The sequence below is a fragment of the Ambystoma mexicanum genome, chromosome 2q (assembly GCF_040938575.1).
Source record: "Ambystoma mexicanum isolate Mex_15411 chromosome 2q, UKY_AmexF1_1, whole genome shotgun sequence".
NCBI lineage: Eukaryota > Metazoa > Chordata > Amphibia > Caudata > Ambystomatidae > Ambystoma > Ambystoma mexicanum.
In genome coordinates this window covers 340,308,845-340,332,395 of record NC_090924.1, presented here as the reverse complement: position 1 = coordinate 340,332,395, position 23,551 = coordinate 340,308,845, and the positions used below count along the sequence as shown (strand labels likewise).

The 23,551-nt window shown below is 49.1% G+C and overlaps 1 protein-coding gene across 1 annotated transcript in view; it reads right to left on the bottom strand.

Annotated features, from left to right (window-relative positions):
* Positions 1–23,551, bottom strand: part of MLST8 (MTOR associated protein, LST8 homolog) — a 670,473-nt gene that overhangs the window by 159,029 nt on the left and 487,893 nt on the right. The gene's annotated exons all lie outside the window — the stretch shown is intronic.

The window sequence follows — 23,551 nt, the reverse complement described above, 5'->3', positions numbered from 1 at the left end:
CCCAATCAAATTGCAGAGCAAATGACCGCCTTGCCAAAGGCCAGATCCTGCCCACGGATGGAATCGAGGGAGTAGTGACGTACAAAAGTATGGACCGAAGCCCAGGTGGCTGCATCACAGATGTTACGAATAGGAACACCCCTCTGTAGGGCAGTAGAGGCAGCCATACCCCTGGGTAGAATGGGCCCGTGAGCCGACCGGTGGGTCCTTACCCGCCAAGCGGTAACATTCAGAAATTGCCAGAATAATCCAGCGAGACAAAGTCTGCTTAGTCACAGCTTGTCCCAAACGCTTTCCAGCGTAACCAATGAAGAGTTGATCGTCCACTCTGACCCGGGACATGCGTGAAATATAAAAGCTTAAAGCTCTCCTAGGATCGAGCCTATGGAGCCTCTCCTCTTCCTTACCAGGATGCAGAGCAGGATAAAATGCCGGAAGAATAACCTTCTGGCCTAAATGAAATTCCGACACCACCCTCGGAAGAAATTAAGGACGAACTCTAAGGACAACCCTGTCCTTATGAAACACACAGTGAAGGGTGGCTTAACTGAAAGTGCCTGTAACTCACGCACTCTGCGAGCGGAAGTGACCGCAACTCAAAACGCAGTTTTAAGGGTTAACAGTCTCAAAGGACAAGAATGCAAAGGCTCAAAGGGAGCACCAATTAAAAACTTGAGAACAAGGTTCAGATCCCAACCGGGCACCTGGAAAGGTGAAGGAGGGAACACATTAGTGAACCCTTTCAAAAACTGAGAAATTAAAGGGATTTTAAAATAAGAACACTCCTCAGACGAGCGCTTAAATATAGACAGCGCCGCCAGGTAACCTTTGATGGTACCCACTTGCAGGCCCCTGCGGGCCAAAGAAAGCAAAAAAGACAGAACCATAGGAATGTCACATGAAAAAATATCCACATTCTTAACCCTGCACCAGTCGCAGAACTTTCTCCAACGGCAACGGTACAGGGACTTTGTTGCGGGCCTCCTGGCCGAAAGCAACACCTCCATCACGTCTTCAGGGAGGTCCCAATCCTTATACCTCAACCTTTCAGAAACCAATCGTGAAGGTTGAGGGATCTGACCTCTGGATGGAGAACCTGACTCCCCTCCCGTGAGAGCAGATTGTCTCGGTAGGGAAGACGACGTGGAGGGCAGATGGACAAGTCCAGAAGGTCCGGGTACCACGTCCTCCGGGCCCATGCCGGAGCAACGAGGATCATCCGGGAACCGAACCTCCGTAACCTCCGCAGCACTTGCAGAATGACGGGGACTGGAGGAAACGCGTACAGCAGTGGGAATGACCTCTCCACCACGAACGCGTCTCCTAAGGCTCCTCTTGGAGGAAATTCCCGCGAGCAGAAACTTTCGCACTTCCAGTTGGCACTGGAGGCGAAGAGATCCACTTGAGGGGTCCCCCAAAGGGCGAAGATCTCCAGGGGAATCTCCTGAGCCAGCTCCCACTCGTGAGAGATTGTGCTCTGCCTGCTCAGAGCGTCCGCCGTCTCGTTTTCGTCTCCGGCCAGATGAACTGCCGAGATCGAAATTTCCTGCTGGATGGCCCAGAACCAGAGCTGCATCGCCTCCCTGCACAGAGGAAGTGACCCTGCCCCCACCTTTTTGTTGAGTTAGTGCATGGCCACTGTGTTGTCCGTCAGAATCAGGACATTCTTTCCTCGCACAATCGGCAGAAAAGCCTTCAGGGCAAGTCTGATAGCCCTCAGCTCCAACAGATTGATATGGAGTCTGGACTCCGACGGAGACCAACGACCGCTGACTGTCAACTCGTTGGCATGTGCTCCCCATCCCGTGAGGGATGCGTCCGTCACGATCATCACCTCCGGCCAGGGTAGCCAAACGGAGCCCCCTTCATCAGATTGCCTTTGACAGCCCACCACAGAAGGTCCTGGGCGACCAAGGGTGGCACCTGAACAGGGTCAGACATCCTGCCGGAGGACTGAGACCACTGGAGCTTGAGTGCCCATTGCAAAGATCTCATCCGCAACCTGGCCTCTGGCACCAGAAGAATGCAGGATGCCATGAGGCCGAGCAACCTCAAGAACTCGAACGCAGGGAGACTCTGGGGATGTTGGAACTTGTGCACCATCTGCTGAATGCAATGAGCCCTCACCTGGGGAGGAAAACACTGCCCCAGGGACGTGCCGAGCACTGCTCTGATGTACTGGAGCCGCTGAGTTGGCATCAAGTGGGACTTCTTTAAGTTGAGGGAGAAGCCCAGCCTGTGGAGGGAGAGGCAAATGATGGACAGATGATCCAGGACTTGCTCGGGAGAGCGCGCCCTGATCAACCAATCGTCCAGGTAGGGGTAGACGTGAATCCCCCCTTTCCTGAGATACGCTGCCACCACCACCATGAGTTTGGTGAAAACCCTCGGGGCGGAGGTCAATCCGAACGACAGGACTCGAAACTGAAAGTGCGAGTCGCCAACCGCGAACCTCAGGTACTTCTTGTGCTTGGGATGGATCGGCACATGAAAATAAGCGTCCTTGAGGTCGAGAGACACCAACCAGTCCTGAAGTAGAAGGGCCTGGAGGACTTGAGAGAGAGTAACCATCTTGAACTTGTCCTTCCTGAGGAGTTTGTTCAAACCGCGCAAGTCCATGATGGGTCTCAATCCCCCGTCTTTCTTCGAAATCAAAAAATAAGGGGAATACCATCCCTTGTTCATCTCCGCTACAGGCACCAGTTCTATGGTGCCTTTCTCCAGCAGGGATTCAATTGCCTGCGCAAGGAGCGGATCCGGACTCTTCAAAGAGAGATATCCCTGGTGGATTGTCGTGAGGCCTCTGCCGGAAAGGAAGACAGTAGCAGTGGGCTATGATCTCCAGAATCCACACATCTGAAGTAATGGCACGCCACTCTACAAGATGCTGCACCAGCCTTCACCCAACGGGCGAACCATGGGACATGGCCTCATGACTGAGCTGAAGCGGCTGCAGCGTTGCCTGAGGGCAAAGAGGCAACTGCCCAAGCGGCCTTGGCACCTCAACTACCCTGCTTTCCACCTCTGGCACTCCTACGGTGGCCCCTTTGACTGGAAGCTCCTCTTGCTTTACCAAAGGATGAGTAATAACGAAAGGAAACTACCCTCCATTGCTGTCCCCTAGGATGAAAAGGCGGAGGTTGGCGAACTACAGCGCCTAACGACTTTCCTGCAGCTTTGGAGGTCTGCAACCTCTCAAGGCTCTCGTCAGCCTTGCTGTCAAAAAGATGTTCACCGTCAAAGGGCATGGTGAGGAGCCGGGCCTGCACATCAGGAGCAAACCCTGACTTCCGCAACCACGCAAACCTGCGTATTACGGTGCTCGCCGCCATGGACCGGCTGACGCAATCTGCCATGTCCAAACCCGACTCAACGGCCTCACACATGGCATCCTTGCCATCCTGGACCATAGCAAGAAAACCATCCCGTTCGTCCCCTTCGGGAATATGTTCAGCCGCTAAGGAAACACAGTTCCACAGAGTGTGCGTGAAACTTTACAAGGCACATACAGAGTTGGCCGCCTGAAGAGCCATCCCCCTGAAGAAAACACTTTCTTCGCCCAACCATCAAAACGCTTGTCGTCCCTATCAAGAGGTATGGTAGGATACGACGCCTGATTTGCTGGGGCCGTAGCCGCCTGCACCGCCAAACTCTCCGGAGTGGGGTGCTTGGTCAAGTAGCAGGGGTCGCTACTGGCTGGGCGGTATTTTTGCGGCAAAGACTTGCCCACTGCCGGGAGGCTCTCCGGAGCAATCCAAACCGCAGCCACCCACCTCTGTAGAGCCATATGGTACGGCAGTACTGGGTCAGTTGGTGGACCTTGGTCGAGGATATCCGTGAGGTCATCCTGAAAGTCCCCTGGGGGAGCAGACCACCCCAAGTACTTGGTGACCCTAGACATAAGGCGCTGGTACGAGGAGTCGGCATGGGTGCCAGGCTCAGGCCTACAAAACTCCACCTCCGGAGAGGTGTCCAGACCACTGGTGTCGTGCAGGGACTGACGCAGGTCTTCAATCTGGCTATGGCCCGAGGGAATCTCATCTGGCACCGTATCAGGAACCATGCCATTATCAGAGCCCTCATCCACCTCCGAAATGTACTCAAGATGGCGGAAAGTGGGCACAGAAAGGGGAATAAAGCGATGCTTGACCTTGGCCAGAGCCTTTCTAGGGGGTACCACCGTGCCCCGGGGTACCTCCGACACCACAGCCTCGAAAGGCATCGAGTGAAACGGCGTCAACGCCGAACACGGCGCCGACAGCATCGATGGCGTCAACACAGGCCTCGAGGGCGGAGCCCAGAGTGTGTCCCTCGACATCCTGGGCGCCAATGGCGTCGACGACTTCCTCGGAGGCGGAGCCTCGAGAGAGTTTGACGACCTCTGCGCCACAGGCGTCGAAGTCTTCCTCGAAGACATCACAGGCTCACACGGTCTCGAGCGCATCGAGGACCGGGACCTGGAACGGGCATGACTAGAACGATTCCCCTTGTCCGAGCGGGACCGCTCCCGCGAATCTTGCTGACCACCCGGCCCCGAAGGCGTACGAGCGGTGTCTCTAGTCCGATCACGACCGACCCCACTCAGAGGCGCGGACGGACCAGTGCCCTGCGATTCGAGAATCGCTAGCATTTTCTTACCGAAGGAAGCCCATTCCTCTGGCGTCGCATGCTTGGTGGGATAAGCGACCCCCCAACAGGCACAGTCCTTGGATGAGGACGGGGAAGGCGACCAATGACAGCGCTTCCGGGAGTGCCTCGAAGAGGCAGAGGAGTGGCGGGACCCTCTCCGGGACCGAGACCCACTGGACTTCCGACGACGATGCGGAGAGTCGCCGCCCCTCGAATCGTTTGTCGAAAGCCCCGTGGACCTCGACTTCCAGGGCTTGGACACCTTACCGACCGACAGTTTGTTCTTGCGCTCCCACAAGGCTTTGGGCGTAAGTGACTGCCAGTCGACACAATCACACAATCATCCGTGTCATGGGCCTCCCCGAGGCACCAGAGGCAGGCGTCGTGCGAGTCCGTCACCGACATCTTGGACCCGCAGTCGCCGCACTTCTTGGAGCCCAGACGCAGGGTGTAAGAAAAGGTAGACATCTTGAAGACTTAAACTTCACAAATGAACAAGTTCGAAGAACCGAAAGAACAGAAATTCCAAAGAGTCGAGGCGAGCCGAGATCTCCGACGCGGACACGTTCGTGGAAAAAAACGGAACTGAGGCTACAGGCGTCGTGCGTCCTACTTATAACATCCAGTGACGTCGGCCGTCGGAGGAGGTCCTCGAGGGCGGCGTCTCAACGTCATCGATGCAGGACGCAGACGCCGAAAGATTTTCTGAAGCAGCAGAGCTGTGGTGATTACGGTCATAGATATGGAATACGTCAGAGGACCCAATCCCCTAGAAGTATAGCTTACCGGTGTCCCTTTGCAAACGAGTTACTATTGACATACGTGGGTGTATTTGAATACGAAAACGCCAGGCTTAAAGATAACGATTATCCTGGATGCGCTGCACAATTCCGGACCCGTGATACGGGCCAACAGCAGTTTTTGGATTGGATTGGACAGTGAAAACAGTCGGTCAACTTTAAAGGTAAAAACTCATTCGGTACCATTCCCTGTGGGGATGTTAGTGTACATTGATCTGAAGCAAATTGGCAATATGTATCCTTATTTTCAAAACAGGTATTTCAAACGTTGGATGCGCAAGATCAGAAGGTTCAGACCCATAACCACCCGTGTCTCTTTCCATAAATGAATAACCGCGCCAAAACATTAGGAACCTAACATAGTTATCCGCAGGTATGCTTTCGCATCATTCTAAAATGATCATTTAACAATTATATGGTCCAGAGAGGTGACGTTTGGATACATATTTCCTTCACAGCTCAGGTTTTCGACCTTATAGAGTACTCTGTCAACAGAGCATATCCCGTTGAGGACTCAACTCAAGCAGAACAGACACCCAGAGGTGAGCTCACATTAATTAGTGATGACTTATAAACAATCACATGTAATTCAAGTACCTCAGAAGATCTGTTTACTGTGAGGGACACCGCGCCTTATAGCGAAATATCCCGCCTCAGATTTTCTGTGTGGTACAGTTAACACACTGTTGTGAAGTATTAAACTCTGAGGTTTAATCTCTGAAGCTTAATCCTATTACTATTATTTGATTTTAGGAGTGCTAATCATGCACCTGACTGATAACGTCGTATATATCTGATTGATGAGTGTAGAAGATACAGGTCAGTGTATGGAACCACAGAAAGATTCTCATTTCCTTGATTCTTTTAATTTAACAGTCTATATTTACATTCAGTATCAGAAACGATTACTGACACATTTATTTATTTTTATTAACTTAATAGGAAGACTTATAACGATACCAATACCTGAAGAAGGGCAATTAGCCCGAAACGCGTAGTAATAGACTAGTGGAACATATTAACACAAGCATCAACAACAGACTCCTGGTCCAGATAACGTGACATATGCATGAAGTCAAACTAATAATTGAAGTTGATTAGTAATCAAATTTAATTTCAAAGCATATTGATTCAATTTTTGTTATGAATTACTGTGATTGTGAACAGTTTTTATTATGTGAATTTCTTTTAAATTAATTTGGTTCTCATGTGAACCTCCACTTTGTGACAGTGCTTACATTGACTGTTATGAATTTATTTGACCTGTAAGTCATAAAACTATACATTTAAGGTTTATGTATCCGACATTCATTAAGATTAATTAAGAGAAGAAATACTTTTGCAAACTTGATTGTATTAGCAGTGCACCTATTTGTGTCTCAGTCTGATTCTGTGACACCTTGTTTGTTTTTTAATGTTCGTCAGATCTGGTAGCACAGATCTAATAGGTAAGCACCTAGAATCCTTTGGTTACTAACTCAATTTGTTTAACGTACTTTTCTTTACTCTGTGACATACGAGTGCACCTCTACAACCAATCCATGCTAGGATCCAGTTTCTTCCCATCACGGAGGAAGAGATGATCAAAGCCCTAGCAGCCATGAAGCCCACCTCATTCACCGAGAATATCACCCCCCACCCCCAAGAATAATCCTGGACAATAAGGAGATATTCGCACCTGTAATGACGAAAATAGCAAATGCCTCCTTCAGAGACGGAATCGTCCCTAAAAGCATCAAATCAGTTAGTGTTACGCCGGCTGTGAAAAAACAGGGCTGAATCCCAAAGATCCAGGGAATTTGCGACCAATCACAAACTGCAACTTCTTGCTCAAAGTGTTAGATAAAATCACAACAACGCAACTACAAAAGCATGTGGAAGAAAACCATATACTGCATGATCAACAATCCGGTTTTCAGGCCACACACAGCACCGGGACGGCCATGTTTGATCTGCAGACTCACATGCCTAGTCTGCTGGATAAGGGCAAGATGGGGCTATTAGTGTTCTTCTATCTAAGTGCGGCCTTTGACTTAGTAGACCACCAATTGCCCCAACTGGTATTGGAGAAAGTGGCGGACTGTTCCAAAGGGGCCACTGCATGGTTGGCATCCTTTCTTGTGGCTAGAGAGGCTAAAATCCATTGGGGGGAGAAATTCTCTAAATCCGCATACATCAGATATGGGGTCACGCAGGGGGCCAGCTTATCACCTCTCCTCTTTAATCTCTATATGAGATGCCGCTGTGAGGTACTGGAAGGTATCAGAGCGTTTTGTTTACAAAGTATGCTGACAATACCCAGATGGTGGTTGAATTAAGTGGTAACTACACTGAGGATAGCGCTAAAATCACAACGCTATATAACATCATAGAGAAATGGATGGAGAGCAATTAGCTGTGCCTTAATGGCAACAAGACGGAGATGATGATGATTTTTGGCACCCGTCAAGCCCGAGCCAAACTAGGGCCCAATCATGAGGCCTTCTCTATTAAGGACACCCTCATTTAGGTCTCGGGGAAGGTGAAAACTCTCAGGCTCATCCTAGAAGCCTCCCTGGGAGCAGACGCTCAGGTTCAACATCTTCACAAGAGCTACCTATAAGATCTACAACTACTTAGAGCCATCCAACCCTTCCTGAGCAGGAGTAACTGCGCTACGATTACGAGGAACACCATTCCGTCCCGTTTAGACTATGGAAACGCACTCATGCTTGGGGCTAGCAAAAGTTGCGTGGCGAAATGCCAAGTTATGGAAAACAATGCAGTTCGCATAATAAGGAGAAAAAGGAAAAGTGAACACATCACCATGGACAGAAGAGCACTCCATTGGTTGAAGATCGAAGACAGGATCCAATTTAAATCTTTAACTTTGGTTCACAGGTGCCTGCATGGTAGGGTACCAGACTATCAGAGCCTTTCCGATTTTGGTAGCAAAGGAATGGAATAGCCTCCCACTAGCCATGAGACTCAAACCCAGTTATTTGGCTTTCAGAAAGAGCCTAAAAACACACCTCTTCAAGTAGGTACCCCACCTTCCTAGGTAGAATACAGTATACAGCTTAGGCTTGTCTGTATCCTTGATGTTGAAACCCCGTTTCATATTTTATGCGCCTGATACCCGCAGGCTTTCAGTGCTTTATTAGCACATAAATAAATAAATTAGCCACTGTGAGCTGGGACAGGCAGTTGCTCATGCTGTGTCTAGAAGCAGAGATGCAAGAGGAGGAGACCAGGGCACAGGGAAAACAGGGGGGCTGGAGGGGAGGTGGAGAAGTAGAAGAGCACAAGCAAGGCGTGTACCCATCCCCAGGCCCTCACTCTCGACCCTCACTGACACCCAGTTGGTGACCCCTGTACCGGCTCTATAGGGTGTCCATTGCTGAGCTGCTCAGTACAATACATGAGGACATAGGGAGCAGGCTAAACATCCGCACAACAGTGCCCCCACGGCTCAAGCTAGTATTAGTACTACAATTCTTAGTTACTGGCAACTTCCAGCACTCTGTGGCCATCATGCATTTCTTGGCCTGTTGCTGGATACCTTTCTGAGGCATGTGCAACACCACATCGCAACTGTCTACCACCCCAGCCCAGGTCAATGCCATGAAGGCAAACTTCTATGCCGTAGCCCAATTGCCCAATGTGATTGCATACCTGGACTGCATCCATGTTGAGTTGGTGGCCCCCCCCAGGCCCACGAAGCAGTGAACCGTAATCGCAAGCACTACCACTCCCTCGATGTGCAGGTTACCTGCAACCCCAACCTCATCACCCACTGCTGTGCCCGCTACCCAGGTTCAACCTTACGGAACAGCATACTGCCAGGATAGGATACATGGAGAGGCACAGAGGACAACTGACCTGGATAGTGGGTGAGTACAACTGCCAGCACCTATGCACTGTGAAGCTCCTGACCAGATTTGGGCGAGAGGGTGTGAATAAGGACACAAAACATGCATGACAACTAAATACAAAACCAGTACCTGGCTAGCTCTCGCACCAATGACAGGGTACAGCCCAGGGAGCATGCACATGTTGAACACAGCTGGACGGACATGCAGATGCACATACAGGTGCAATTCATTCCACACACATGACCACAGGTACCGCAATGTACCATGCTTAATCAAAAGCAATAACAATCAAAGTTCTACATTGCAGCACATAACTGCAGCACTGCCAGTGTCGCACCCATGTACACCCACTCTGCAATGCTGACCACTGCCTCCCCAAGCATAGGCAATGCTGATCGAAATCCCAGCAAGCCACATGCACGAGAGCAATACCCAGCCACATGACAGTCACCAGGTACACATGTCACTGACAAGGCACATCATGATACATCTGCTGCAATGTAACTGGTTGCATGTGATGTCAATACAATGCATGATACCAGTGGCACAGCATGCACATACATTGTACAGGCACATGGCATGTGATGGAGTCCCAAATGCATGCACATGATTACCATTGCCATGATGCAGTGTAGATCCACCCCCACTAATTTCATAGTGACTTTATGTATGTACCTCTTCCCAAGCAGGTGACTCTGGATACCCGCAGCTGCCTTGGCTAATGACCCCTGTGTGTGAACCACGAACACCGCATGACATAGCCTACAACCATACACACAGCAGCACCTGTTTGTGCATTGAGCACACCTTTGGACTGCTAAGGCATGTTTTTTCTGCCTAGATCACACAGGCAGAGCCCTCATGTAGAAAGTAGGGAGAATAGTGCTTGTTTGTGTCATGCTACACAACATCTGAATGAGGAGGAATGTGTCACAAGGGTCGGCTATGTCCTCTTCTTCAAAAGAGGTCTCCGTCTCGAATCTCTCCCCTTCCTCCTCACCTTTGTCTTTTCTCCAGGGTTTCCTTTGTTCTTTGATTCCGGGTCTCTCCTTTTTTTTATGCAGGTAAGGACAGTTACAGAAGGACGCCACAGTGCCACCGTATAGGTGGGACGGTGGATGATTCCCCGTGACCGTCAGCAGAAGGGGGAAAAAGCCAAAGGCACAAAAAAAACCCAGATGAAATCCTCAGGCTGTAGTAGAGAAGTCTGAAGTCCTCGGAAAACCAAGATGAAGTCAGGAGTGGTGGGAGAAGGTCCAAGGAGTCCACGAGGGTGGACCAGAGGAAGCACTACGGATGGCAAAGGCAGTCCAGTAAACAGGCCGGGTCAGATTCACAGGTAAGCAATGCGTGCACAGATCGGGAGGCAGGAGCAATCCAATAAACAAGCCGGGTCAGATACACAGGTAGACAATGCGGACACAGATCGGGAGGCTGAGACAGGTAAGAAAACAGGCAGGGGTCAGGGTACCAGTGGTAGCGGGAAATACAGAGGAAGAGAGAGTAAGCTAGGAAGAGGAGGAAACAGAAGCAAAGCGAAGGAAAGAGACGGACAGAAGTCCGAAAATGACGGGAAGGATCTCGGGAAGAACCCCGAGCGAGAGGAGGCAGGAAGGCTAGAAAAATGATCGGGAGGAAGAAAAGGTAGAATCAGAGGGAGGCTAAATGGGTGAGGGGGAGCAAGCCAAAACGGGAAAAAACGCAAGAGAGGTAACACGGAGTGCAGGCAACCAAGGAGGAACCAAGGAAACTTTGCAACGCGTACGTAACCCGGAAGCAGGGGAATAAGTGCTACCGGTTACGTGCGCGACGCAAAGAAAGCTAGTCCCGCACCCTGCGCTTGGAAAGTCGTGGTGGAACATTCAATGGCGTACCGCGACGCCAGCGATCCCAAACTCGCCATCTTCCCCAAGATGTGACAGTATGCCTCCCCCGGAGACTCGCCCCCCCCCCCCCCCCCCCGGCTTGCCGGGATGAAAGCGGTGAAACTTACGTAACAAAAGAGGGGCATTCATATGAGATGTGGGCTCCCAGGAATTTTCTGACCAGGGGTACCTTTTCCATCGTACCAGATACTCTAACCTACCCTTGCGATACCTCGAGTCACAAATCTGGGCAACTTCATATTCGTCTTGTGTAGTGTCTGTAGGTTTTGGGCTGAGTTTAGAGCCACAAGAACACTTATCCTCTTGAAAGGGTTTTAATTGGGATGTGTGAAACACAGGAGGTATTCTCCGAAGACCTACAGGAAGACGAAGACGAAAGGCAACAGGGTTTATTTTGTGAGTAATCTTGTAGGGTCCTAAGTACTTGGGAGACAATTTCGAGGGATGTATCCACCGGGGTAGAAATCTAGTAGAAAGCATGACTCGGAATCCTACTTCCGACACTCGGACAGGTCTCCGGTGTTTGTCTGTCTGAGACTTGTAGCGATCTTGCGCTTCTTGGAGGCACACCTTAGCTTTCTCGTAAACTTCTTGGATAAATGCGAGGGAAGAATCTACAGAAGGTATGTTAGTGGAGGTTATCGAGAGGGGTTGAATGGAATGCGGGTGATAACCATAGGTGCAATAAAATGGGCTAACACCTAAAGCAGAGTGAGTGGAGTTGTTATAGGAGAATTCGGCCAAGGGCAAAAGAGAGACCCAGTTATCCTGTTGTTGGTTTATAAAACATCTCAGATAGTGCTCGAGGGTACCGTTGAGCCTTTCAGTTTGCCCATTAGATTGAGGGTGGAAGCCTGATGTTAAAGCCCTCTCAATGCCTAATCTCCCATAAAATTTCTTCCAAAAGCATGAGGTGTATTGACTACCACGATCTGAAATGATTTTTGTGGGTATTCCATGTAACCGAAATATGTCCTTCACAAACACTTCAGCCATTTCGGTAGCAGAGGGAACACCAGGCAGGGGAGAAAAGTGAGCCAGTTTGGAGAAAGAGTCCACTACCACCATGATACAAGTGCAACCCTGAGACAAGGGTAGTTCGACGATGAAATCAGTCAAAATGGTATTCCAAGGCCCTGTAGGGACGGTGTCAGGTTTCAACAATCCTATCGGTTTTTGACGTGGTACCTAGTTGCGGAGGCAAACCATACAAGACTGGGCATAGTCTTTGATGTCTTCTTTCATGTTAGGCCAGTAAAATTGCCTTTGTACATAATCCTGGGTACCCTTGATACCTCTGTGTCCTGCAATCGTGGAATCATGGCACCATGACAACGCTGTTTTCCTTAGGGATGACATAGGTAGATACAGTTTATCTTTCACCAGGTAGAACCCATCCTTAATATCATATGAGGTATCTTTGGGGTGTCGTTCCACCTCAAATTTACCTCCAGAGGATTCTCTGACTTGTTGGAGAAACGTAGAAAGTTCACCAATGCACTTGGTACTGGGAACAGAAGTTCTTTTGGGTCATCAGTTTCCGCTGTGTAATCACGACGACGTGAAAGAGCATCCGCCACTAGATTCTGCTCACCTGGTATGTAGGTAATGTTGAAGTGGAATTGGGAAAAGAAATGCGCCCATCTAGCCTGGCGAGTATTGTAACTCTCGAATTGCCTCAAAACTTGCAGGTTCTTGTGATCCATCCTGATGGTAAAGGGATATTCGCCTCCTTGAAGTAGATGTCGCCACTCTAGACACGCCAACTTCATAGCAAGTAGTTCACGTTCGATGACTGAGTAGTTTTTTTTGCTGGCATTGAGTGTTTTGGAAAAGTAGGAGATGGGATGTTCGGTACCCTGGTAAATCTGTAGAAGGACTGCTCCAACTGCTGCCGCAGATGCATCGGTCTCCAAAATTAAAGGAAGTCTCTGATCCGGCTGACGCAGAATGGGAGCGGAGAAGAAGGCTTCCTTGAGCTGCTGGAAACTCTCTTCGGCTGCTGCAGACCAATTGAACGGAACTGAGGACTTCTTGAGCAGAGATGTGATGGGCAAAACTCTTTGGGAGAAGTTCGGAATGAACTTCCGATAGAAGTTTGTTAGACCTAGAAACCTCTGTACCTCTTTGACTGACTTAGGTGAAGGCCAATTTAAGATCGAAGTAACCTTCCGAGGATCCATTGAGATGCCCTAACTGAAGATAAATCCCAGATAGGAGATGGAGGAGGCTGAGAAAACAAATTTGTTGAGCTTGACTGAAAGGTGATTGTCTTTTAGTCGTTGGAAGACCTCCCTGACATGTTCCTTGTGTTCTTCAGGCGTTCGAGAAAACACCAATATGTCATCCAAGCAGACTATGGTTGTGTGGCACAGTAGATCAGAGAAGAGACGATCCATGAAACGCTGGAAAATGGAAGGGGCATTGACTAGCCCAAAGGGCATCACCTGGTATTCGAAAAGTCCAAACGGAGTCCGAAAAGCTGTCTTCCACTCATCACCTGCTTGAACCCGGAGCAGGTGGTAGGCATTTCTTAGGTCTAACTTGGTGAATACCGTGGATCCCTAGACAGCTTGAATGCTCTCCGCTATGAGAGGTATGGGATATCTATCCTTGATGGTCACTTTATTTAAACCCCGGTAGTCAATGCAGGGGCGTAATTTCTGTGTCTCTTTCTTGGGGATAAAGAACAAAGAGGCCCCCGCCGGAGACTTTGAAGGCCTAATAAGTTTGTTGGATAGATTTTTGTCCAGGTATTCTCTGAGATGGCGTCTTTCTTCTAAAGACAGAGGAAACATCTGACATAAAGGAACAAGAGCCCCTGGAGTGACGTCTATGCAACAGTCTTCTGGACGGTGGGGGGGTAGTTCCAGAGGTATCTTTTCGGTAACTACCTCAGTGTACTCCAATAGGTAATTGGGCAGACAATGTACTGCTCTGGGTTCACAACTGCTTGCAGTCTTAACTGTTTCAAATTGGGGTCCGAGCAGACATTCCACCTTACAGGTAGCAGATTGGAAGCTAAGAAGGATTTTAGTCCAGTTTATAGTAGGGTTGTGCTTCCGTAACTATCCTATACCAGGGATCAGTGGGAAGTGAGCCGCACGGATGATGTCAAAGGCGATCTTTTCGGTATGTTGTATGGACATGACAAGTTCTTCAGTAGTGTGAGTGATTAAGCCGGAGCTTAAAGGCTCGCCGTCTACACCTTCCACTTTCTGGTCTTCCTTCTTGGCGATGCGGGTCACACCCTTCTGTGCAGCCCAATGAGTATCCATGAAATTGCCGGCTGCACTGCAATCCAATAGAGCCAGAGACTGTATCTCTGAATCGCCCAAAAGTAAGGTCACTGAGAGAATCAGACTAACATCTTCAGGTATCTTCGGGAGGATACGGAGAGGGTGACATAAGGACTTGCAGAGGCCCCTCGGAAGTGAGTCCTGACACTTACCGAGGGCGATCGTTTCCCGACCGTCTGGGAGGGACATCTGGACAGTCCCTAAGTAGATGAGTAGAAGCTCCACAATACATGCACAGACTCCCTTCTCTGCGCCTCTTCCGTTCCTCAGGAGTAAGAGGACCACGAGTGGTTCCTATCTGCATCGGTTCTTCTCGGTTAGATCGCAAGGATGATGAAGAAACAGGAGGAAGGGGCTCCACAAAAGGAGACACATAGGGTTTAGATTTCCTTTTCTCAGCCCGACGCTCTGTCAAACGAAAATCGATGTGAAGGGTAGCCGTAACAAGATCATCAAAGGTTGTAGGGCGAGCTATCCGGGCCAACTCGTCTTTGAGGTCTTCCCTTAGACCACATCTGAAAATGGCATACTGTGCTTGCTCTTGCCATCCTGCTTCTGCTGCGACTTGTTTGAAGTTTGTTATATAAGTAACCAGGTCTGAGTTGCCTTGGCGTATGTCGAGTAGATCTTCCGATGCTAAGAAGGTACTCTCGGTACGCAGAAATGTCTGCTGCAGCAAGGTCTTAAAGGCACTGTAGTCTTGCAGAACAGGGTCGGTTTGATTAACGAGAGGGGTAGCCCATGCAAGGGCATCGCCAGTCATGTGGGTAATCATAAATCCAATTTTGGCGTGATCCGAGGCAAATGTAACGCTCACCTGATTCCCACAGAGGCGCCGATCTGTTCTGGACTGCTATGACCTCTTCTAAGGTGATGCGCAGGACTCGGAAGACGGACTGGACCGGACCCCCAAACCTAGCCTGTCTGGCCCGTAGAAGAATCCTTCTGTAGATGGAAAAGGGGATTAACTGTCTGCTGGATAATGTGTCGGATTCCCCCCCTTCCTCCTCTCACACTCCTCGAACCCCCTCCGCGATTCCCCGTAGAGTCTCACCTTAGAGTCTGAAAGGACGAGCTCTCCATCCTGCTTCCGATGCAGGGGCGCGTTGATTTCCAGTTACTTCACTGGATCTCGGGTTTGGTGAGTATTCAACTCCGCTTGACTTTTCCGATATGAGGCCGTAAGTATTCAGTTGCAAAAGTTCAAGCCTTAATTGTCCGTTGTCCTTTTCTCTATTTCAGATGTAGGATGAAGAATCCGCGTAGAGGAATGGATTCGCCGAAGGTAACTCTGGTGAGTCTTTTTGATGGATGGTTCCCTTAGTGATCTTGCTTTCACCCACTAATGCGTGTGTCTTTTTCCCCTTAGGGGCTGGGGTACGGAAGTGCCAAAGAAGCGGCGCTGACCCGAGGTGAGGAAAGATTGTCCCAACAATAATCAGGTAAGTCTTAAGGTGGAAGAATCAGGCCTTCCTCGATTTGTTCCTTCGCTCACCTTTGTTTTGTCTCTTTTTCCCCTTAGGGGCCGGGGTTCGGCAGTGCCAAAGAAGCAGCGCCGACCCGAGGTGTGGAAAGATTGTCCCAACAAAAATCAGGTAAGTCTTAAGGTGGAAGAATCAGGCCTTCCTCAATCTGTTCCTTCGCTCACCTTTGTTTTGTCTCTTTTTCTCCTTAGGCGCTGAAAGGCGACGGATGGTGACAATGGTGGCTGAAGAGCCCGAGGGCGCCTCGTGAAGGTGAATGGAACGCAGCGCTGCAGCGAGCGATGCAATGCGCTTCTAAAAATAATATCTTTTCTCAGGATCGTCGGAGTGGTGGTTCCGGACTCCGGATGGAGGTAGGTAAAGTTCAATTATTCACCTTTCCCTCCTTTTCAGGTGTTCCAGGTTGCAGGCGGGCGTGGCTGGAGCCAGGATGCAGGAGCAGACACGGTGAGCGTCCAGCTGCTAGATGCAGAACACAAGCGTGAGCTGCTGTCTGGGCGTGGTTTAAAAAGCCCCCAAAGTAGTTCCAGGTTAGTATTCTTCCTCAGCCACGCCCAAGTGGTAAAATAGTCCCATAGGTAAAATAGTCCCTTTCAGACCTCAAGGAGGTCTGGATCCGGCAGCATGGTCTGCATCAAGTAAGTCCATCCAAGCACTCCCATAATGAGCCTGGCGCCTATGGTGCCAGGACTGATGCCTTCTATGAGCCTGGCGCCAAAGGCGCCAGGACAATGTCCAAAGAGCCCCTATAAGGGGTTGCTGGGTCCCTCCCTGGGGACATGATGTCTGCTTTCGGGGACGCTGGCCCTGAACTGGCTTCCCGGGAGTAGGCATCATGACAGCACTCTCCCCCAAGGCCCCTCCCAAGATAGTTCCCTCCGGGGGTTTTGGTTTGTTTGGGAAGATCCAGTGGAATTTCTTAATTAATCGAGGTGCATGTACATGGTCACTGGGTTCCCACGACCTCTCCTGAGGCCCGTATCCCTTACAATCAATTAGATAGAAAAGTTTTGACCTTAACATCTTTGAATCTAAAATGTTCTTCACCTCGAATTCAGGTTCTCCATCTATTTGAATGGGTTCTGGAGGCTTGATTAGTCTGGTTCTAGGTTGCACTGGTTTCAAAAGTGACACATGAAAAACAGGGTGAATTCGCATGTTAGCTGGTAAATCAAGTTTAATGGCCGCTGGATTGATTATGGCCGTAATGGAGTAAGGCCCCAGATATTTTGGATTAAAAGTTCGAGGTCCCTTGAGCGATAAGTGCCTGGTAGCCAGCCATACTTGGTCCCCAATCTGGTACTGAGGTGCTTCACTCCGATGCAGGTCAGCATTCTTCTTGTATTTTCTCTTGGCTTGTTGTAAATGTGTAGTTGCTTCTCTGAAGGCTTGGGTAATTGTAGAATGCAGATGGTCCACTGCGGGCATTCCGAGGCCTTGAGGCGAGTCGAGGTCTGAGGTTCGAGGGTGATGCCCATATAAAGTATAAAAAGGACTTTGCCCAGTTCCAGAGTGTACCGAATTATTATATGCATATTCGGCTATCCAAAGAATGTCTTTCCAGTTACTTTCAGATTGCTGCAACATACACCGTAAATATTGCTCAAGGGTCTGATTCGTCCTCTCTGTTTGACCATCGGTCTGAGGGTGGTAACTAGTCGATAATCTTACATCGATTTGTTCCAATTGACAACATCTACGCCAAAAGTGGGAAATGAATTGGCTTCCCCGGTCTGAGATTAGTACAGACGGGAATCCATGAAAACGAACAATATTTTTAAGGAATTCTTTGGCTAGAACTGAAGCTGAAGGTAAACCTTTCAATGGAATGAAGTGGGCCATTTTGGAAAATAAATCCACAATAACAAGAATAGTGTTATATCCTGAACAAGGAGGTAAGTCCGTAATAAAATCCAATGGCAGGGTGTGCCAAGGTGCTGGCGGAATGTCTAAAGGTTGAAGGAGACCGGCTGGTCTTTTCTTTTGGCATTTATTTTTGGGCGCAAACACCACAGGACATCACAAATGATTTAACATCTTTTCGCCAAGAAGGCCACCAGAATTGTCATTTCACCTTTTCTTCCGTCTTGGCAATACCGGAGTGCCCCTCTATTAGTGTATCATGATAACGAGAAATAATGAGCTCTTGTAATTCCTTGTGTGGCAGAAATAAGCGCCCTTGGAAATAAGGTAAATCATTATTTATAGTAAAGTCTGATCCCTTTTGTACCCAATCCTGCAAGTCTGTAGGGTCCAGGAGTTGTTTAACTCTAGCTTGAATGTCTTCAAGCGTTGTAGAGAAGTCATGCCCAAAATTCTCTGTTCGGGAATTATCGGTACAGGTTTTGAGTTAGTATCAGTTTCTCCCATTCCTATTCGGGATAGAGCGTCCGCTTTGTCATTCTTACAGCCAGGACGGTAGGTGATTACAAAATCGAATTCCGCAAAAAACAAAGCCCAACGGAGCTGTCGAGATGACTGAGCCTTGGCGGTCTTTAAATACTGTATGTTCCGGTGGTCGGTGATCACCGTGATGGTATGTCTAGCGCCAAGTAGATAATGCCGCCATGCTTTAAAAGGTGGATTTAATGGCTAACAGTTCTTTGTCAGTGATTGTGTAGTTAACCTCGGGTGCCGAGAATTTTCTGGACCAAAATGCAACGGGATGCAGTTGGTTAGTTTCGGGATCTCTTTGAGACAGGACAGCTCCCATGGCTAGGCTGGATGCGTCAGTTTCGACGACATAAGGGAGATCTGGGCGTGGGTGCTTCAATACAGGTGCAGAGGTAAATTTAGCTTTTAGTTCCTGAAAGGCCTGCTCGGCTTCTTCAGATCATTCGAAACGTTTATTTTTCCTTAAGAGCGCAGTGATGGGTTGAACAACACGAGAAAATTCCGGGATAAACCTGCGATAAAAATTGGCAAAGCCAAGCATGCTTTGAACACCTTTCACGGAGCTAGGCGATGGCCATTTGAGGATAGCATCCACTTTTCGTGAGTCCATGCGGACTCCTTTAGGTGTCAGGATGAAACCAAGAAACTCGACTTACGTGGCATGGAAAACACATTTTTCAAGTTTAGCAAATAGTTTGTGTTGGCGCAATTTCTCGAGAACTGCCCTGACATGTTTTCTATGATCAGATTCCGAAGAGGAGTACACAAGAATGTCATTGATATATACGACAACACAAACGTCGATGAGTTCCCGAAAGACATCGTTCATGAAGTATTGGAAGGCAGCCGGTGCATTGCACAATACGAAAGGCATCACCTGGTACTCGAATAGCCCATATTTGGTGCGGAAGGCAGTTTTTCATTCATCGCCTTCCTTTATTCGCACCAGTTGGTAGGCCCCCCGGAGATCTAACTTGGTGTATATGCAGGCATCCTTCACCGGGTCAAGGAGTTCAGGGATCAGAGGCAAAGGGTATTGGTTTTTAACAGTTATCTGGTTCAATGCGCGGTAGTCAATACAAGTTCTGAGGTCGCATTCTTTTTTAGGCACGAAGAATAAATCCGAGGATGCAGGAGACTTAGACGGGTGAATAAAACCATTGGCTAGGTACTGATCTAGATATTGTCGTAAATGAAGATTCTCGGGTTTGGTAAGGGCATAGATCCTGCTGCAAGGGGGTTGTGCACCGGGCAATAGATCGATCTGGCAATCGTACGACCTGTGAGGCAGTAGAGTGTTGGCCTGTTCCTTTTCGAAGACGTCTTGAAATTCTTGGTATTCTGGCGGTATTTGCAAAATGACAGGGGTTACTGTAGCTAGGCCAATATTTGGATTTCCTGGATAACAGGTTTGTGCACAATCTGGAAAGGTTATCCTCTTTGCTCACCAGTCAATTCGAGGATTATGTGTTTCCAACCAAGGGATTCCTAGAATTACTTGAAATTGCGGAGCCTTGATTACATCAAACACAATTGCCTCCCGATGTCCGTCTTGACCCAACAATGTCACTTCAGCAGTGGAGTGTGTTACCGGCCCAGAAGCGATTTCAGTTCCATCCACTGTGGTGATGACATCCTTACTGGTTTTAGGGCAAAGAGGGAGGTTGATCCTGGAAGCCAATTCACGATCCACATAGTTTCCTATAGCCCCACTATCAATGTATGCCTTAATGGCATGTAACCGCCCAGGTGTTAAGAAAGGAAGAAGGCAATGAATATGGCAAGGGAAATGTGCACGGAATCGCACAGTGAACAACTTTGAATCTAACAACGTGCATACAATACCCAAGACTCGTGTATACTAAAACCCAGGAGTGCAAATAGAGTGAAACAATAATACCAATATATGAAAAGGGATGTGGGGTAAGCACTTAGAACCTCCTTATGACTGAAAGGAAAGTCGGCAAACTCCTTACCCACTATGCTATTACAGACACTGACAGCGCTAAGCCCACGTAAAGGGCAAGCAAGGACAGGATCTGTGAGCCGACACTCTGGATGATACTGAATAAGGAACTTAGAAACAGTACTCACGAGGACCGGAAAGACCACTTGAATGTCAGTAAATTCACGAACCCAGTAGATCAAACAGGGACCCAGAAGGCTATAACAGCAATGGGTGGAGGATAACTAAATTCATAAGACCCAAGTCAAGGGGCAAGTAGGAATTGTGATTGTAGAATAGTGAGGAAAACAAAAGGCATTCACACAGGGACTAGTTACAACAGCACCCCACACCTAATAATCAAATGGGAAATAAATGCAGAAGTGCAATGGAAAACATGGAATGGATCCCAATAGAAAGTAAGGATCAGGAGCAGGGAAAATGATATCACAAAAGGAAACCTTTCCCACCCATCCAAGGAGAAAAGGCAGGAAGCTAAATCTATAAAGGGAAAGACTAATGCATCAAGTTTTTCAGTAGCCAAGGACAGCATCAAAGAAACAGAGAACATAGGCAAACTGGGCTGCATCAAAGGGTAAAGCACAGAGAAAGGCTGCCTGCAGACAGAGGAAGACAGAAAGGGAAATCCAGAAAGCAGAAATCAATTAAGCACATGAATCCGAAATCCAGGGCAGAGGAACAAGAAACAGGAACTAGGAACTAGGCACGAAAGCTAGGAACAAGGAACAAGGGACCAGTCACAACAGGAACACTGCAACAATGACCAGCGCTGGACTGAAGCAAACTGAGGCTTTTAAAGCTGCTTAATGAGCACACCCCTCAGGTCTGCCGCCTGCTGCACCTGCAGCCACAGGTGTTGCCTATCCTCCACCCAACCTTGTCCTGCAAGGGAGGAGGTGAAGCAGTGAGCCAGGCATTCTGGGAAGCATAGTCGTTTGATTAAAGTAGCATGCTGGCTGCCAGAAACCTGGAATGGATCCGGAAGGGAAGTAACTTGGAAAATAAGGTTTTAGCGCTCCCAATTCATCACAACACTGTAGCATAAGGTTCGGAGGAAATGTCCAGTAGGGAATAAACCCCAAAACATGCCCCCAAGTGGCGGGAACGGGAGCGAAGGGAGCGAGCCGTGACAGTATACCCCCTCCCACGGCCGACTCCAGGCGATCGTCACCCGCACAAAACATCTTCCTTCCATGACAGGAGCGCTTTGTCTTCGGAGGTGGCACTGACGGAAAAGATGACCCGCGGGCAAAAGCAGAAGGACTGGAATGAATAGAATCAGGCCGCAGTCTAGAAGAGCCATAGGCAGGTTTTCGGTGAGGAAGAGACTCATGGGTCGAAGAAAGGCATGAAGGACTTGCAGGACCCGAAGCAGAGTTGGAAGGTCCAGGAAGCTCAGACACTGGGAGCGAACACTCATACATCATTGAGGAGGGAGGCAGGCTGGTGCAACACGCTTTAGACAATGGTAGATGCTCTGGTAGCCTCCCTGCCGAGAGCGGACACACAGGAGGTGAGAAAATAGCAGGTTTCAGGAAATGTTCATGTTCAGAAAAAGAAGGTGGCGGCCGAGGTAGAGGTTCGGATCTTCTCCCGTCATCCATCTGGGTAAAGGCCTGTGGTTGAGGGTGACCAAGGTTCGACTGCATCTGTTCCACGCCTTGGGGGCCTGGAAGTCCAATGGGTTGTACGAGGCTGGCACTCCTGGTGTCAGTCATGTAGCCACCTTGTTGCACGTGGGATACAACCACAGGGACGTTTGGCCTACCGATAGGAGTGATAGACGCAGTACTTGGTACATCAGGCACACTCGCAGCAGGAGCAATAACAGGCACATCTTGAACTGCAGCAGTCATACCCTTCCTTTGGCTACTTGCACCCGACTGGTGCTGCAGCTGGGGGGCCGTGCCCGTCCCCTCCCTCAGGCTCATGTGGGATCCGGCAACAAGAAAGCTGTCAAGCGGCTGATCCAAACCGGCCCCCAAATCCGAACCGCCCAGCCCGCTATCCTGGTCGGCTACTTGTTCGGTGACTGGGCCATGGCGGATCGTCTCCCTCTTGTAATACTCCAGGCTAGTCCAATGGCCTCGCATGTAAGGCCCTCCCGAGTCGTGATCCAGCTTGATGTTTCTGAAGAGAGAGCTGGCAGAAGTCTCAGACTCAGATGTTGCATATTCGGGAGCTACAGTCAAGCAGTTGGGAGAATCAACTTGTGTAAAAGGCAGGCATTCTGGTGATCCCCCTGAAGCATAAGAAGGGCAGGCTGGACGTTCATCCGTAAGAAATGGTTGGGATTCAGGAGGTAACTCTGAAGTAGAAGAATATGCAACATGATCAGACAGAGTAGACAGGTGCACCTCCGATATTGGCAGCAAGGCTGAGCAGGATACAGGTCTCTCATGAACTGAAGCCAAACTAGCAGTAGGCTCTGGGACTGAAGACATGCACTCAGGATGTGCTACCGGAGGCTCCATGGCTGAAGGATAACCCGCTGGATGAGTCACTGTAGCCGAAAACAGGCATGCCAGAGGAAATTCTGAGGCTGAGGGCATGCAAGCTGGAGCCATCTCGTTAGCTGAAGACAAACTTGTCAAGGTCTTTGGCTCTGACCACGTACATGGTGAAGGCTCTTGAGTGACTGGCAGGCATAGCAATTGTTCATTGATTGAAGACACGTGTGTCAACGATGACTGTAGAGCCGTGGACTGGATAATTGAAGAGTCCATGGTTGTAGGAGGACAGACTGGAGTCCCAGAAGTCGACAGACACATTTGTGGCTCAGGAATGGAAAGCACCTTTAGGGCGGTTGACTCCTTGGCACCAGTAACCAAAGACTGAGCTGTACCCATGCCGTCCCTCTCCTTAGTGGATGACACAGAGTCTCTTCCTTTGTAGAAGTCAAAATCAACCAAAGGAATCACCATAGTAAAGTCTCTGTTAATCAGGATTTCGTCAAGTGTCCATTCCTCTGTTTTAGCTTCTGAAAGTGGCATATTAACAATCAACAGTTCAGGAATCGCCTGCCGGGTCTTTGGTTCAGTATACTGTGGAATGAGTCCATCAAAACAAGAATTATGTACTGTCTTTGACTGTTCGTTGTGACAAAAATTGGCAGAAGGAGGAGCGAACACAGAGGTAGCATCGTTTTCCACATCAGCTTGAATGTCTACTTCAGTCTCAGCAGCTAGATCAAGGGCAGAACCTAAGCCTACAGTAGTGACTGATTCTGTGTATGCAAC